This window comes from Sus scrofa, chromosome 15 (genome assembly GCF_000003025.6).
Source record: "Sus scrofa isolate TJ Tabasco breed Duroc chromosome 15, Sscrofa11.1, whole genome shotgun sequence".
NCBI lineage: Eukaryota > Metazoa > Chordata > Mammalia > Artiodactyla > Suidae > Sus > Sus scrofa.
The window spans coordinates 128135028-128153759 of NC_010457.5; the positions used below are offsets into that span (position 1 = coordinate 128135028).

Sequence of the window (18732 nt, forward strand, 5' to 3'; positions counted from 1 at the left end):
ATGTCAAAACCAAAACTTGTGCAAGGTATGGGGGTCCAATAAGCCAAGGAGTCCCGGAATGGAGGATCCTAACCCAAGACGTAGGGCTCTAGGAAGCAAAGTGCAGGTTGAGTGTAGCAGGAAAAGTTCAGCCTCTTAAATGGAAGTCGCTTTATAAACTATGGTTGGTTTTGCTGTGCAAACGGCTACACCAGGGATGGGAAGGTGAGCTGTGTGTCAAGGCTATGGATGGTATAGATTGCAAGTTCTATGTTTTGGAATTGCAGATCTCTGCCCACCTGTGGATCATAAAAAAAAAAAAAAATTATTGGATAGCAAAAGGCTCTTTTAATTTTCACGAAGCAATAAAATATAATAGCATAGATGGAAAAAACAGAATGGACTACACTGCACATTTGTCTGTGTATGTGTGTGTACCATTTTATTATGTAGTTTGTACTTCTTAGTGTATTTCAAGGTGAAAAAAAGTTTGAAGGAGTTCCCACTGTGCCACAGTGGGTTAAGAATTCTACTGCAGTGGTTCAGGTCGCTGGGAAGGTGCAGTGCAATGGGTTAAAGGATCCAGTGTTGTCACAGCTGCAGCTTAACTTCAATCCCTGACCCAGGAACTTCCATACGCTGCAGGTGCAGCCATAAGGAAAAAAAAAGTTTAAGATAGAAAGTAGTTTTCCAGACTGGCCCTCCCTAGCTGCCCTAATTCTAATCATGGCAGGCACTGGACAGGCAAATCTCAGATATAGGTAGCTCTGCATCCTATGTCTTGGCTCAGTACTTGCTCAGCACCAGCCTCCCTCATGCATGGGACTAGAATTGGCCTGGTGGGTTTACCTAGTCAAGGTAAGCTCTTGGGACTCCACAGCCTCCATCTTCGGCTTTTCCTGAGACTCCATCACATACAACAGGCTCTTCAACTTAATTTCTATCCTAATAGGCACTCCAAGTCCTAACTAGTCTTGAACCTCTGCTTTTAAAATCCAGAATGCAGGGTGAGAGCTCCAACAACCTGCCTGGTTATTATTTGGCACATCTTCCCAAGGATGCAAACTCTGCCATTTTACCCCACACCTGAACTGAAGTCCAGTGTTCACCCAAATCTTTCCTCTTGGACCAGTGTCTCTTCCATAATTCAGATCATCACCAGCGCTAGAAACTCTGGTTAATAATGTCTCCAGGGCAGCTTCAACTCCTCTCTCAGCTGAATCATGATGACTCATGTGGAGTGGAGCTCTGAGATCTATCTAGGAGGGGTTCTCCAAGTGTGGTCCCAGAGAGCAGCATCAGCAACACATAGCAACTTGCTAGAAATGCAAACTTGGGGGCCCACCACACACCTACTGAATCAGAAACTCTGGGGATGAGGCCAGACAACATGGGTTTTAGTAAGCCTTCCTAGTGACAACGGTACACACTAGTCTGAGGACCACAGTTCTGGGGCAAAGGGAAACGTACTCAAAAATCTATTGACACCTGACAACAGGCAAAACATCTTCTTTCTCTTGCCTCAAACAGATTGCCAGGGTGTCATGCTCAAGTGAAATGTGTCCATGTATTAACTCTTTAATACACTGTAACAGAAATATTGGCACTGCAATCTTTACTCTTTGTATTTTGTTTTTACTCAACTGACGCATGAGGACATTTAAGTAGACCTGATTGAATAAAAAACTGAGAAATAATGACAGAATTATTTTGAGGTTTGCAAGTTTCCATCATACTAAAAAAGTTTCCACTTGTTAAATATCACTTGCTACATTTCCTTCTTCCAGCTGGGACTGTCAGCAAAAGAGATATGAGTCTCAGGAGGACTTTTTGTGCCTCTCATGAAAACAGAAGCCAGTGTTTGTTTGTTTTTTTTGTTTTGTTTTATGATTTCCCTTCTTTTTACTCAAAAGTTCAGATAAAACTCCAGACATTAGGCTCCTTATCCCAACTGTGCATTTTTTCGTTTGCCCATCGGGCATCGCCTTAAAGCCCAGATCACTGCTGAACTTTACAGTAATTTACATGTAACCATCTTAAGAAGGTAGTATGCCTTAGTGATAAACAAAATTTCTCAATATTTTTTGGTCAATGGTCCATTATAAACTTCTTAGTAAAGAGACCACCCCTTCTGGTCATCAGCCTACTCCTTTGTTAACCCTTAGCCTTCCAAACCCAAGCGCAGATGCGTACCCCAATTTTTACAAACTTACATGGATCTCCACCATCCCTAGACTAGAAACACTAATTCAGGCAGGAAATAGAAATTAAAAATCAATCAATACAAATAAACATGGAATTGGGACTCATGTATATCATGTTCTACTTTAACCTATCAATGACAGGTAGCAGACATCTATTTTTCTGGGCCGGCCAGCCTCCCTTCCTTGGGGAAGTGACCCATTCGCATTCTCCCATTCTATAGATGCCTCTTTAGACCCCATAGTGCAAGTGGAATAGATATCACCATCCTGTTGAAGAAGCGGCCATGACCCAGGCTAGGTCACCCACAGAACTGAGCCCGTTTCTCTGGGGGCAGTGGTCAGGACTGGGCTCCTGTCCCAAACCAAGGCAATCCTAATGGTCTCAGAACTCTCGTCACAAGAGGCAGCTGCTCTTTCTCTATAAGCATGAACACTGAAGGCCACATGCGTCTGGAACATCTGGGGGCCACCGTGCCTCCTCCTGGGGAGAGGATGAGAGGAAAGCCAGGCAGAAGAAAGTACATCTAAGAGACCAGGAGCCATCTATGCCTAAGGTCAAGTGCACTTCTAGTTAGCTGTGTCAATTAGTTTTTCTTTTTACAAAACCTAGGTAGGGTTGGGTCTTCATCATTGACAATCAAGAGCCTGATACAGTTTGCTGAATATTCCTGTAAACTGGCTTTCTAATTTATTCAATAAATGGGAAAAAAATCATTCTCAATGGCCTTTTTCCAGATCTATGTTTCTAGAACATATTCTATTCCCTAACTTGGGCAGACTCTTTTCTAACAGAGCATGCCACTTCATCTATTCCTGGACCCATTTTCTTTTATTTAAATGAAATCAAATTTATTGTGCCTAGGTTTTCTGTGAAGATTAATTAAGTCAAAATTTATGGATACTGTGAAGAGAAAAATCTTCCTTTCTGAACTGATATGAAAGTATTCACTGGTGCTCAGCCCCTGAAGTCTGCAAGTACAGGCTGTGTGAGGTTCACTGCCTTCTTGCCATTGACCTTGTTTTATAACGGGTACATCAGCCCCTTATTTGGTTCTGGTGAGAATCCAAACAAAGAACAAAAGCAAAATGCCTTGATAATATTTGCTGACGTATTGTGAACAGTTATATTGTAAGAACCAAAGTATTGGCAGCCCTGATAAACCCCAATGAACACAAGAAAAGACTGAGTTGCTCTATAAACAGGGGGGGTTTGTATATAAATGTCACATGAAAGGCAGTAGGATTAAAGATTTATGCTGTGGGGTTGCCTGGAAAACATCACCCAAGCGCTATTGTTCCTTTGGCAGAAGATGTAGGGGCACTTACTGTTTATTTAATCTGGGCCTCTCTTTTTCCGAGAACTCTGCACTGTCAAAATAGTTCTTTGTTCTTCGTGTATGTGTGTAGAATTTTATTTAAAAGAACTGGGGCCATTTTATTTCTTTTATTTAAAAAAAAAAAAACTAGAGGCAAATACGAGAAAATGTTAACAATGCATATCTCTAGGTATTAGGAACACCAGTGTTTTTTTCATATATTTAAAAAAAGGGGGGAGGTAGGTACTTGTAGAGTTCCTGTTGTGGCTCATGCTCAGCAGTTTAAGAATCTGACTAATGTCCATGAGGATGCAGGTTTGATCTCTGGCCATGCTCAGTAGACTAAGAATCTGGCATTGCCACAAGCTGCAGGGTAGGTTGCAGATGCAGCTTCCATCTGGTGTGGCTGTGGCTGTGGTGTGTGGCCATTGGGAAAAAAAAAAAAAAAAAACCTTGGGATCTACTGGTTATACCAAGTCATCACTCATAAATAGCACGACTCCAGAAGGATTCATATATTTACATTCTGACTTAATACTAACTCTTAATGATAATTAAAAAGTTCTTATTAAGTGGCATTACTTTAACCTCAGAGATGAGAAGACACTTAATAAGCCACTTTTAGAAAAGAATACTTGAAAAGAGTTCAGAACATCAAAGTTGCCAAATTTGGAATCTACCCACAAAACTTGTTTGAGTAATACAGAGCAATAACCCAACCTACCATTTGTTAAGCAGTTTCTTCAGCTTTCAGATGGGAATTCTGGACAGAGGCTGGGAGCGGGGGGAGTGATGTGGGAGGGGGAAGGGAGAGTCAAAATTCTCACCAAGGAAGGCTGTGGAAGGCCAATAAAGGAAATTTACACATAGAGGAAGGTGCCATATACATGTAAACTAAGATTATTTTGTGGAATAATTTGCATTTTTATTGCTTTAGTATTTGTCATTTCCATTATTGCTTTGCCACCAAATAATGCCAAGGAATGGGATGGGGGGGTGCACGCATGCAGCATTAATGTATGCATGAACATTTCTTTAATCAGCTCTAATGTTACTAACACAATACCTACTCTAGGAACGCAATAATTGTGCATCAAAAGGAATTTTTCTGATAAACTTTCTTTTCATGCCATTTAATAGGTCAATTATTGGACAATATTATTCATTCATGGAATCTGGCATTACCACGACCCAAAAGATTGTGTTCTAAACAGAGCCTGCTTCCAAGAAATGTTGGATTCAAATATTACAAATCTCTTATAGTGATTAGTAGACAGTCTCAAAGAAAATGTCCCGACTTTACATTTGAATATGAACAAATAAACATATTTAAATATTTAAGTGCTTTAAGTTAAAATAGGATATGTAAGTTCCATTTTTTGTGATTCCCCAAAGTAAGCAGATTTTTAGCCTAATGGATCAATTAACAATTACATTATTTAGTTCAACAGGGACTTCATCATAACATCGCAATATTTATTTATTGTTTTTACATTTTTATAATCAACCTATGGACAGAGGTAAAGTATGCCAAACTTAATTATACTTATAGAACAGAATGCAAATGCTAAAAACCTAAATAATGTAAAAGGCAACAATCAGAGGAGAAAAGGCTGGCCTAGAGGGGGCTCAATATCTCAACCTGTGCAGGGAGGATTCAAAGCAAAGCCACCCAAAGTTAAGGAATCAAAAATATAAAAATGGAGTTCCCATCGTGTCTCAGTGGTTAATGAATCTGACTAGGAACCATGAGGTTGCAGGTTCGATCCCTGACCTTGCTCGGTGGGTTAAGGATCCAGTGTTGCCGTGAGTTGTGGTATAGGTCACAGATGTGGCTCAGATCCTGAGTTGCTGTGGCTCTGGCATAGGCTGGTGGCTGCAGCTCTGATTAGACTCCTAGCCTGGGAATCTCCACATACTGCAGGGGCGGCCCTAGAAAAGGCAAAAAGACCAAAAAAAAATTTGTTTTAATAAAAATAAAAATATAAGTACGCTGTAATCTGAATTTTTATGCCCTCCCCCAATTCACATTTTGGAAAACCCATTGATCAAGGTCAAAGTGTTAGGAGGCAGGGCCTTTGGAAGGAACTTAGGTCGGGAGGGTGGTGGAGCCCTCGTGAATGGGATTAGTGCCCCTGGAAAAGAGACCCAGAGAGTTCTTTAGCCCTCTTTCTACCAGATGAGGATACAAGAAGTCGGCAGTCTGCAACCCAGAAGAGGGACTATATCAGAACTTAACCATGCCAGTCAGTACCCTGATCTTGAACTTTCCAGCATCTAGAACTGTGAGAAATATATCTCTGTTGTTTATGAGGCCACCCAGTCTGTGATATGTTGTTACAGTGGCCTGCATGGACTGAGACAAATATAAGCATAGTGCATGGAGTTACATAGGTTATTATGAACTAAATACTATAATACAACCTCCAAAGGAGGGGTTTTTTCTTAAGTAGGTATAAGGAAACACATATTTCACCTCTAAGAGCAGAGATCAATACTGACATATTTGATTAAAAAAGAGAAATACATATCTATGTAGGTAGATAGATGATAGATTAGGTAGAGAGATGATAGATAGATAGATAGATAGATAGATAGATGATAGCTAGCTAGCTAGCTAGATAGATAGATGGGTAGATAGAGATAAATAGAGAGATAGAACTTTCCGTTACCAGAAAAGTATCAAAAAAATAAAGCCAGACATGGTTAACTCCTAGTCCTCCTCTTATTAATCTATGAACAACATTTGACCAGTGGATAGCCCCCTCCTTAATATCCTGACTTGCTTGGCTGTCCCATCTTAGGGTTTTTCCTCCTATTTCACCTGCTCCTTCTCAGTCTTCCTTGCTCCTTCCTTCTCTCTAAACTTGTAATGTCAGGACTGTACTCATTCCCTTGGAAATGATAGTCTCTTGGCTTAAGATCATTTTCATACTTTTCTAAGATTTTGAAAATTGCAATTAATTTTGATAATTTGAGCTGACAAATATTTATTAAGTACCTGTGATATGCAAGGTACTGTATTCTATTCCTGGGCTGCATTGTTCTTTCAAGAACTTTCTATGTTGATAGAAATATTCTCTATACCATCTAATATGGTAGCCACTGGTCCATGTTGCTATTGAGTATCTGAAATGTGGCTAGAGTGTAACTGATTGACTAAATGTTTTGTTCTGATTCATTCTAACTTTAATGGCCAGATATGGAGTGGCTACCATGTTCAACAATGTATTTCTAGGGATTCAGCTATGAAAAGGACATTTATGGTGGTGCTTGATTCTTGGATCTTACCTTTTAAAAAGGAAAGAATCCCTCTAAAGAAAATCAAAAATTTTTCAGAAACTAGATGATCAAAATCTCTATCATTACTAAAAAGGGGCCAACTGCATTGAACTATATCATATAAAGATTTCAGAAAGCTGGCCCTAATTTTCCTGGTTAAAATAAAGAACCTCAAATCAACTTCCTTCGTTGTTAAAATTATTGGGCTTTTAAATAGCGTCAGCGCATTCATTCCATTTTTACTTTATAAATTTTGGTGATTTGGGAAGAGAACATTACGAAATGCACTTTAAAAAAAAAACCCATTTTAGCCAATTTTAATTTTGCCCTTCCTTGTTTTTCAGTGATGTGTCTTCAGTTTCAAAGCTCTCACTAGAAGTGTTATTTCATCTGTCTCTAATTCTGAACTTCCTGCTCTGAATATGTTTGCTGATATTTATCATATGCTTCATGAGTGTCTCCCTGCAGCACTGATACTTGCCTTTATTACTGTAAACCCTTGTGTGTTCATAGTCCACTAATGGCAATAATAATCTCAACTTATTTCTGGCAAGGGAGGGAAATATCTGACATTTCGTTCTAATTTACATTCCATTATAATGGAATTTCTATTTATTTTGTATTGTCTCAGAGCATATTTTCCCTTGGTAGATATCTAGGTTTTAGTCACTTAGACATTTTGAGTATATAAAAGGAAAAGTTCTTTATAATTTTTAAACTCTTTTTGGAATGAATAAACATCTGTTTTACGCGTACATGATTAACTGTTGTGGTCAATCTCATATTCCAAAACCCACACCCGCCATTATTTTCGAGACATGGCTCTCTCTCCAGACTTAATTACTGGTCCTGGAATATCAATCTGCTGGAAGACCTACCCTTAAGCTTTCTAAGATCCAGTTGAAAGGATGTTCTAGTTTCTATTTGATTTTTTTTTTCAAAGGTTCTTTTAAAGGTGTTTCAGTCCAGCATTTGCTTTTGATCTTTAACCCTTGGAGCAAAGGCTAGAGTAGAAGGCCACATCTTGCTAGGACACCTGAACTTCAAGGTCACAGGCTACATCTTCACTTAAGAATCTCTCACTGAATGATACCATAGAAACAAAAAAAGATCATAAAGCAATGAGGTCTTATTGTACAGCACAGGGAACTATATCCAATCTCTAGGGATAGAACATGATTGAAGCTAGGATGAGAAAAAGAATGTGTGTGTGTATGTGTGACTGAATCACTATGCTATATAGCAGAAATTGACACAACACTATAAAACAATTATACTTGAATAAAGAAATTTTTAAAGGATCATAAAAGATGACTGCAAGCAACTACATACTAATAAAATAAATAACTTAGAAGTAATAGATAAATTCTTAGGAAGGTACAACCTCCCAAGTCTGAAACAGAAAGATTTAGAAAATATAAACAGACAAACTACCAGTAATGAAATTGGATCAAACATTTAAAAATTCCCAACAAACAAAAGTCCGGGGCCAGATAGTTTTCCAGGTGAATTCTACCAAACATTTAGAGAAGCATTAACACCAAGCCTTCTCAAACTATTACAAAAAAAAAAAAAAAAAAAAGGAGTTCCCATCATGGCTCAGTGGTCAACGAATCTGACTAGGAACCATGAGGTTGGGGGTTCGATCCCTAACCTTGCTCAGTGGGTTAAACGATCCAGCGTTGCCGTGAGCTGTGGTGTATGTTGCAGATGCGGCTCCGAATCTCCCATTGCTGTGGCTCTGACTTAGGCCAGTGGCTACAGCTCTGATTGGACTCCTAGCCTGGGAACCTCCATATGCCACGAGTGTGGCCCAAGAAAATGCAAAAATACAAAAAAAAAAAAAAAAAAGCAAAGAAAGAAACACTTTTGAACTCATTTTATGAAGCCAGTAAAAAGATATCACGAAAAAGAAGATTGCTAAATGTAAAGATAGTATAAGAAATTTGTTTTTCCCTAAACCAGAAAGTTCTGGGTTCTCTGCTACTCTTCAAAGTTCTATTTCAAACCAGCTAGTGCTTTTCTGAGTTCATCATATATGGCTAAAATAAGGCAGCAAATACTTCAACATTTCTAACAGAATCCATCTTGCCAAAGCCCACAACTCATTGGTTGTATTTCTAGCTTCTAGTTATCACAGAAGTTCATTATACCAAGTGCTCCATGGTTATATAACATCAACTATCATTTCTTCAGGCTCTTAGGATAGTTTCTTCAATATTTTTCCAACATATAGCCACCACCCAGTCCTATATATTTTAGGGTTTTTTTTGCAGCCGGTACATCAGTTATTAATACAAATTCCTATATAGATTTGTCATTGCTACCAAAATATTGCATAACAAACAGCCAAAGAATCACAAAGATGTGCAACAATAAACATTTATTGAGTTCACGTATCTGTGGATTGGCTGGGGATCTGCTGATCTAGGCTGGGGCAGCTCAGCTGAGTGGATCTGCACTTTGCATTTCTCATCCTTCTCCTGGAACCTATGGATGAGTCTGGGAATGTTCTTTTCACGGCAACAGCAGAAGGCAAGAGCAATTCCAGCCTCTGTTGAGTCATACCTGCTAATATCTCATTAGCCCAATCAAATCCCATTTTACACCCAAGATCAAGGGGTAGGGAAATATTCTCTGCCCACTCTGAAGCCAAAGACAATCACATGGCCAAGTCCAATATTAACAGAATGAGAAAGTTTACTTCTTCTATGGAAACGTGAAAAGGGAGTACATCCGACAATAGTTAAACCTGCCACCAACAATTACCTAGCTAGCTAGCTAGCTAGATATAGATATTGTTTCTCTTTTTGATTTCTTTCATAAGTCCATAAGTTAGGGACTTTGGGGTGTAAATAACTAAAATCAATCTGGCAAACCTAATCACCAAAGGAATTCCTTGGAAGGGTTTGAAGAAGTTCCTAAAATCAAAGAAAGATATGAGCAAACAGGCCTCAGAAAGTATTAGGACCAGGAAGTCTCCAAAGATGTAGGTAATAGAAACCTAATAAAATCTCTGGGAGATTCTGACATAGAATGGGGAAATTTTTCCCATCAAGTCACCAGCTGAAGATGCAAATTCCCAAGTCAGAGCTAAGAGATCCTGCCCAGCCCTAGGCTGGTGAGAAGACAGGGTATTGTCCCATCAAATCTACAGATAACAGGGAAGGTTTGGTCCTCCAAGGAAAGTCAGCATTTTGTTATCAGAAATAAGGGACCTGAATGCTAAGAAGGCAAATTCAACAGGTGTGCACCCCAGTTACCATATAAGCCAAACTACTGGCATTTTAAGGATATGAAATCTGTCAAAATTAGTCTATTGTGTTAACCCACTTACACAAGATTATCCAGCAAAGACTTGAATGAAGAAATAAATCTGTGTCCCTCTAGTTAACACTGTGCATCAGAGGCCTTGGAATCAGAAGATTTGCGCTAAAGTTCCAGGTCTACCATTGACTACTTATGTGACCTGAAGCAAATCCCTTAGCTGCAATCTCTTCATTCATAAAACAGGAAAAACCTGTCTTATCTATTTCTGTAGGTTGTTGCGAAGCCCAAATGAACTAACAGATACATCTACAAAGTGCTTTAAAAACTGTATAATGACTCCCCTGAAACAGCAGCTTTGATGTCCCGTGACCCTGTTACCAGCTTAACATTTTTTCAAATGCCTCAACCTCATCATCACAACCTTCAAAATCCTGGGACTAAATGCTGTTTTATCAACGGACACAGGCAGGTCAGAAGAACTTTTCCCCTTTATGTTAATTATTCTTTTCTTATCGTACCAAGAAGATGCTCTGAATGCAGCATACTTGAAAATTGAAGGAAGGGAGAAAGACGGGTGTTCGTTTTCATACCAGGCAAGCTGGGACACGGTCTTAAAGAGGCCCCAGGCTGTGATATGTTCCATCATCACAGAAGGTACCAGGTCAGAAACATAGTCAATAGTCTCCCAAGGGGAAAGGAAAGAAGCAGGCGGATAAAGAGAGAGGAACAGACAAGAAGAGGAGGAAACACTTCTTTGCATGGAAAACTCAAGCTCAGGAGTTCCCATTCTGGTGCAGGGGAAACAAATTCGACTAGGAACCATGAGGTTGCGGGTTCGATCCCTGGCCTCACTCAGTGGGTTAAGGATCCGGCATTGCTGTGGCTGTGGTGTAGGCCAGCAGCTACAGCTCCGATTCAACCCCTATTCCGGGACCCTCCATATGCTTGCGGGTACAGCCCTAAAAAGAAAAAAAAGAATATTCAAGCTCAGAGCTGTCCAGTGAACAGCAGTGATGGCGTATCTACAAGACAGCACATCATTTAATCCTGTTCTGAACACCTTTCACCCTTTTGGATGTTTGCCATTGGTAGTAGATTGTGACAGGAACAGAAAACAGCAGAACCTCCAAACCTGCACGTGTTCCACTGAGGGAGCCTATACGACCATATTGTCTCAGCCATGCAGACCTTAAAAGACTCCCTGCCACTGGGGGAGGGTGACACAGCCCCACTTTCAACATGGTGGTTCCTGATGAGGTGACATCTGTAGGTACCAAAGGAAGAGAGGTCAGCCCCTCCAAGCCCACACAGGAGCAGTGGGCATCTTTGAATCATCCTTCAAGGCCACGGGGTGTGGGACCAGACGCGCCCACTCAGCACAGAGAAGCACTCAGATGGGGTTGGTTAAAGATGGTAACTCAGACAGCTTTTCCCTAATGAAGGACTTTCTCATTCATGTACTGCTGCACAGTCCGGCCCCAATTTATGCCTTACTCCGTGGCTAATCTCTCTTCATTCTTCCGTTCCTGTGGTGAAATAACGTTTTGGAGACACGATTTTCTTTGAATTGACCTCATGGAAATCTCGCCCTCTCCTCTCATCCAAGTGAAGAGCAGCCCAGGGGCCCTCTGCCCCAGGGAATGGTTTTAAGCAGCGGAATCTCCTGGGATTTGTGGTTCCAAGAACTTAAACCTATTAAGAGATCAAGCGGCTGCCTCTGAGGAAAATATAACAAATCAAGAGAGGGAAGGATTTCCTTGAGGGTGGAAAGGTCTCCTGAGCTGAGCTAAGAGTAAGAAAGATTAAGTGCGTCATCCTCCATGGGGCTCAGAAGGAACACACACACACACACACACACACACACACACACACACACACACGTGTTTTCTCTTCACCTGTTCAACTTCTTGGGCAGAGGCTCACGGGCTATGTCCCTCTAAATCCCCACATCCCTGTATGGCCTCAAGCTTAGGGACCTTCAGCCACTAGACTCCAAGGGACCCATAAGAAAAAAATAAACAAATAAGACTATCACTGCTGTAAGAAAATAAAAAGGGACCAATGCAGTTTATGGAAATCCCAGAGGACTCCCCAGCGGACAGTCGACTAAGGAACTGATCCTCTCTGGTCCACAAAACTTACTATTGCACCAAGAGGGAGTGAGGGAGGCTCTGCATCGTCAGAGATGTAGCTTCCACCATGCCAGCATTTGGAGCTGCAAACAGGAATTGAACTGAGTTACAGGAAAAATAAGGTCATACATCTTGTGCCCACCAAGGCATGTAGTCTGAGAGCCACACTAGCTACCTATGCACATTGAGCCTTCCTAAGTCAGCTGTGAGCTCCTAGAAGACCTCAAACAAATCTGCGTTCTTACGGCAGAGCTTCCCAGGTATTCCTGTTCACTTGTATCATCTGGGTCTTATGAAAACAGATTCTGATTCAATAAAACCGTGGTGGGCCTCCGAGTCTTCATTTCTAACAAACTCTTGGATGCTGCTAGTGGTGAGGAGCAAAGCCAGAGATGATACACTTGGGTAACAGGGGCAGGGGGCATGGGAGGCACAAATAAACAAATAGAAAACGAGGATCGAATAACCGGGAGAATGGTGGAAGTGGGCTGACTCTAGTCGTCTTTCCGCATTTTTACTTCCGGGCCCAGAAGAGGAAAGGTAGAAGGTACAACACATGATTTACCGTGTGATTTCATGGGGACATGTAAAAATTAATTATTCTTCTAGTTAATACTATTCATCCATTCAACTAATATTGAGTGTACAAGTATATATGTTAGAGAGGCAAACCAAAGGCACTCCCCTCATAGTGCCACATCCTAATTAGGTTTAACTTTTTGTTTTAGTCTAGGTACAATGCTGGACACATGTTATCTCCTTGGATCCATAAAAGAACCGGACAAGTGAGAATACTGGGGGTCAGTGTGACAAAGTGACTGGCTTAAAGCCATTTAGCCAATAAAAGGTAAGGTACGGATTTGAACTTGATTTTCTTCATGTTCTGTCCTTTTCACAATATCCTAGGGAATAACGTGTACTATTAACATATTATTTGAAGTGACCATTAGGCTTTTCAGCTGGACCCACAAAACCCCACCGAAACAGCAAAAAAATTCTCACGCTCTTGGTCAAAAACATCATATTTATTTAAATATACATATACATATATTCCTTGGGTAACTGCAAATCAGGAGGCATCTGATTTCCATCTGGTTAGTAGATAGCAATCTCATATATGAAACAGTTTAAAATCTTGGTGGGTTTATTTGCCTCATGAAAGACAAAGCTATGGTCTCAGTGGTTTCTGCATATCCCTGAAGACATTACAAGTCCTCCAAGAGCCAACTTCTAACAAAATGAGGACAAATATAAAGAATTAATAAGTCTAGCAGTTTGGCATCTTCTATTTGCAAAGAAATTTCTCTCCCAACTCTACAAGTACTCTAGGAGCAAAACTGATTATTATCTTACTGAGAAAATTTTTACAGCTGGCATTATGTTGCCCAGGGGCTGGAAAGAGACTGGGTAGCTTGGGAAAGAAGCACAGGTGATAAAGGTGGCAGTGCCACACCTGAAGCCCTCATTCAATTGTGAGTTGCATGATTAAAAAACACCATGGAGTTCTCTCCTGCTATTTGTTTTGTTTTGTTTTGTTTGTTTGTTTGTTTGTTTGTTTGTTTGTTTTAAGGCTGCACCTGTGGCATAGGGAAGTTCCCAGGGCAGGGGTTAAATCAGAACTGCAGCTGTGAGCTACTCCACAGCTATGGCAACACCAGATCTAAGCTGCATCCACAAACCATGCCACAGCTTGCAGCAGCACCAGATCATTAACCCACTGAGTGAGACCAGGGATGGAACCCGCATCCTCATGGACTCTATGTTGGATTTTTAACCCACTGAGCCACAACAGGAACTCCTCTCCTGCTACTTGGGACCTTCTCTTATTTAAGTAGTTCTCTTCAACATAATATACTTAATTTAACCACACAGTGTCCCAATCAGATATTCAGACCGTGGTCCAGAAGTGCACTTGTTACATACATGCTGCAGAATGCATACAAAATTCAATTAACATTATATAATTGCTTCAGTATGCTAGTGTCAATGAGATTCATGGAAGGTGGCAGTCTCAAGGCAGAAATAACCTTGGTACCCAACTGCCACAGCCGGAGTGACCATGGTTGGCCATGGACAGCCCTGGTTTTGCCACAATCGCTAATTGCTCCCATTTTCAGTTTTACATGCATTCCTACTTGGACAACAAATTATGGAGACACTTTATTTCTGACTCTCCTGAGTTCCCGAACCTCACTGCTTGCCAATTTGCAGGTTGGGCTGAGAATCTGGCCACACAGAGAGACCAGTGATGAGTATAGATCTGAGCATCTTCTGATTAGGGACATAGTGGGGTCAATCAATAGTCACAGCAACCCCACCTCCGATCTCCACCATGAATATCTGAGATTTATGGATTTTTTTAAATTTCTAATTAATTTCTTACAGAGAAGCAAATAGTATTGTTAGGGGACCATTGACTGAAAGTGCCCACCTTGGCCAAGCACAATAATAGCTGCTTGCCTGAGTTGTCTCACACTAGCAGGCCCTGATAAGGACGGTGGGGCTTCCCTGAAGACGAACCAGGAGGAGGTGGGAGGGGCCCATAGGAGGGAGGAGACAAGACGACCAACCTCCCAGAATCCTTGGCGCTGGAATTCTTCTACTTCTTGGCTCAAGAAGGACCCTGAGTCAGATCAAATATGGACCAAGCCAAAAAAAATGGAGTTCCCGTTGTGGCTTGGTAGTAACTGGTGTCCATGAGGATCTGGGTTCAAACCCTGGCCTTGCTCAGTGGGTTGAGGATCCGGCACTGCCGTGAGCTGTAGTGTAGGGCACAGCTGCAGGTGGAATCTGGTGTTGCTATGGCTGTGGTGGAGGGTGGTGGCCACAGCGTCAATTCAGTTCCTAGCCTGGGAACTTCCATAGGCCGAGTGTGGCCCTAAAAATTCAAAAAAAAAAAAAAAGTACAGACCAAGCAAGGAGATTGGCCAGGGACAACCCAGAAATAACCCCATCCCTGTAAATGTGGCAGAGCAGTTCTCCTGGGTTCCCTTCCCAAGAAAGTCTCTTGCTTTGTCAGCACGTGTGTCTCCTTGGACAATTCATTTCCAAGTGTTAGACAAGAGCCCATTCCCAGGCCCTGGAAGGGGTCTCCCTTCTTGCAACATGATCATTGGCACCGCATGACAAATGATGAAGCTGAAATGAAGAAAAGCTATTTAAAAAGGACCTGACCACTTACTTGATGATAAACATATCCTAGGTAACTGGGCATAAAAACACCTAAAAGATAAAATATATTGTTCTATCCTCAAGGTGTTTAGAATTTATTGTGGGAAAGCACAGGCTAATGGGGGAAAAGAAGCAATAAATGACAAATGTAGACTGATATTAGGCCTAAGTGTTGAAAGAGCTCTCTCAAGGTTACACAATAAATATGTGTCAGAGTTAAAAATAGAAGGAGTGGATGGAAAATAACCATTTACCGAGCACATGGTATGGGCCAGTAGGAGCTGGCTTTAGGTCTTATTTCACTTAATTCTCATTACAAGCCCTATAAAGGCAATAAAGATTTCTTTACAGATAAGGCAACACACCTTGAGAGGTTAAGTAAGTTGCCTGGGGTCACAGAGTCCAGAACTATGGAGGGCCTGAAAAAGCCTGTCTTCTCTCTCCCCTGTACTATATGAATTGACCACATTTCCCATAGCCCAGGGCAGGAATTGGCCCGTATCAGGAATTCTAGGAATGCCTAAACTCAGAGGCAATACATGCAAAATTGTATAAGATACAGGACAAGCACATTAAAATTATACAGGTATACATTTTTAACAGTAAAGAAAGGAAAGAAGATTGCTTCTCTACATTTCCAAAAGGGAACTGGGTATGCAGTTGTGTACGATTAAGGAATGAAAACAAAAAGGGATTGTGTAAACATACAGACTGATCCAAAAAGTCTTTGTTGAACTGGTCATGCCGAATTCCCTGCGAAGCCTCCCCTACGGCAGGTAGTATTAATCTCTTCTTGCTGTTAGAAGGCTGATTACAACACCCCCTCCTCTGGCATCACCATCAACGTGTGAGAGGGAAGGGCATTGCTGAGCTGCAGAGGAAAGCTTCAAAGCATTCCCAACGTGAAGGTTTTGTCCTGCTATTGATTCCACTCCCTGGCAATTTCTCAATTCCTCTGGAGTTACCTAGCAAGGTCCTGGATGGAAGAAGCAGAGCCTGGGGGGAAAAGACAGGAAAACCCCCTTCAGAACCTCCAGGCCATTACAGTCCAGTAGGAAAGTGGTCTAACAATTTACAAGATTACAAATCACAGGTGATGGGCCAGAGGGAAGTGAAAATAAAGAGCTAGAAGGGGGACGAGAGAGGGCAACAGGATGGCCTGGGAGTTTGGGGTTCAGAGATACAAACTCTTCTATTTAGAATGGGTAGAAAGTCAGGTCCTACTGTCCAGCACGGGGAAATATAACCAGCCTCCTGGGATAGACCATGATGGAAAATAAAGGAAAAAAAACTTAAAAACAGTGTATACATATATATGACTGAGTCACTGTGCTCTACAGCAGAAATGGGCACAGCACTGTACCTCGACTATACTTTAATTTTAAAAATTAAAAAAAAAAAAAAGAGCTAGGAAAACATGAGTGTGAAAAGACAATGACCTCTAACCACCATGGGTGAGCTTCAACTTTATCGTTAAAAAGAGGCTCATACAAACACGTTTTGGCACCACTTATATGTAGAGTCCTCAACTCATAGAGTGGTTGCCAGGGGCTCGGGGGTGGCGGAAAAAGGGACAATGATAAAAGGGTACAGACCAGCTTTATGAGGTAAGATCTGAGGCTCTAATGTATAACAGGATAAATACAGTTGATAATGCTCTGCAGTATAATTGAAATTTGCTGATAGAGAACCTACAACTTCTCACCAAAAAAAGAGAGGGGTAAATGTGGGAGGGGATAGATATGTTAATTAACTTGGTGGGGAAGGGATTCTTTCATAATGTGTGTCTATATATAATCAATATGTTGCACACTTTAAATATCTTACCATTCCTTTTGTCAATCATACCTCAAGAAAGCTGGAGAAAAAAAGGAGGAGTTCAAAATACCTCCTACGGGAGTTCCTGTCGTGGCTCAGTGGTTAACGAATCCGACTAGGAACCATGAGGTTGCAGGTTCGATCCCTGGCCTTGCTCAATGGGTTAAGGATCCGGCGTTGCTGTGAGCTGTGGTGTAGGTCGCAGACGCAGCTTGGATCCCAAGTTGCTGTGGCTGTGGTGTAGGCCAGTGGCTACAGCTCCAATTAGACCCCTAGCCTGGGAACCTCCATATGCCAAGGGAGTGGCCCAAGAAATGGCAAAAAGACAAAAAGACAAAAAGACAAAAAAAATAAATAAATAAATAAACCAACCTCCTGTGACTTCCTCGCTGGTTCATTATAGGAATGTAATTTTTAGGGAGTTTCCTTGTGTGGTAGCTGGTAGCAGGTTAGGGATCCGGTGTTTTCATTGCAGCTGCAGCGAGGGTTTGATCCCTGGCCTGGGAACTTCCACGTGCTGAGGGCATGTCCTCCCGCCCCCCAAAAAGAAAAATTTTTTCTTTAAATAAAATTGTTCAAAAAGTGTTTTGAAGGCTCTGTTTATGTTAATATACAAATGAAAGATAACATTTGAAAAGAAAAACAGGGCCGGGCTGGAGTTTAACTAGTTAATATACATCCACACTGTTCCCCTACATCCTGGGTAGGGGGGGTTGGGACCTCTGGAGAGAACTAGCTGCAGGGCTACTCCTGATCCTTCTGTTCCTCCCCACCTGGTCTCTCTTCCAGTCTCCTCTTTAAACCCAGCCCCGGCCCTTCAGCTGCTCAGATGAACTGTCTCTGATGAGCTCATGCACATGCACAGCTTCAATTCTCTGTTGACCCAAAGTTATGCCTCCAGCCCAGATGTCTCTGAGCTCCAGACTCATATATCTGCCTGCCTAGTGGAGATTTCCACTTGGACCTGTCGAAAGCCTGTCCAGAAGCTCACTATTTTCTTTCTCTTTCAAAGAGCATGCCTGTCTCCATTGTCCCTGCCCTCTGCTCTTTACACAATAACCCTGCTCTCTCCAAGGTCCTTGGCCCTGTCCCCCGACTCCCTCCCTCCAGCACCGCCTCCTTCTCTTTGCTACCTTAGACTATAACTTAAAGGGAAGGAGATTGAAAGGTGATGCTTCCTTTATGCTTGTCCTGTTCCCACGTGGTTGAATGTTGTTCATTTCTCTTTTTCCTTTTCTTCTTCTTCTTTTTTTTTTTTTTTTTTTTTTTTTTTTTTGGTTTTCTTAGGGCAGCACCTGCAGCATAAGGAAGTTCCCGGGTTAGGGGTCCCATCAGAGCTGCAGCTGTAGTCTACACCAAAGCCACCACAAAACCGTATCTGACCTACACCACAGCTTGGGGCAATGCATGGTCCCCTAACCCACGGAGCAAGGCCAGGGATGGAACCTGCATCCTCACGGAGACTGCGATGGTTTCTTAACTAAGCCACAACGGGAACTACAAGGATGTTGTTCATTTCTGATTCACGCATTCGACTGATCTCTTTTGTCTCTGTAAAGA

General features: G+C 41.6%; 1 long non-coding RNA gene across 1 annotated transcript in view; it reads right to left on the reverse strand.

Annotated features, from left to right (window-relative positions):
• Window positions 15020-18732, reverse strand: part of LOC102164493 — a 35599-nt gene continuing 31886 nt past the window's right edge. The window contains exon 5 of the long non-coding RNA XR_001301648.2: window positions 15020-16350. This is a non-coding gene — a long non-coding RNA (uncharacterized LOC102164493). The remainder of the gene's footprint in view (window positions 16351-18732) is intronic.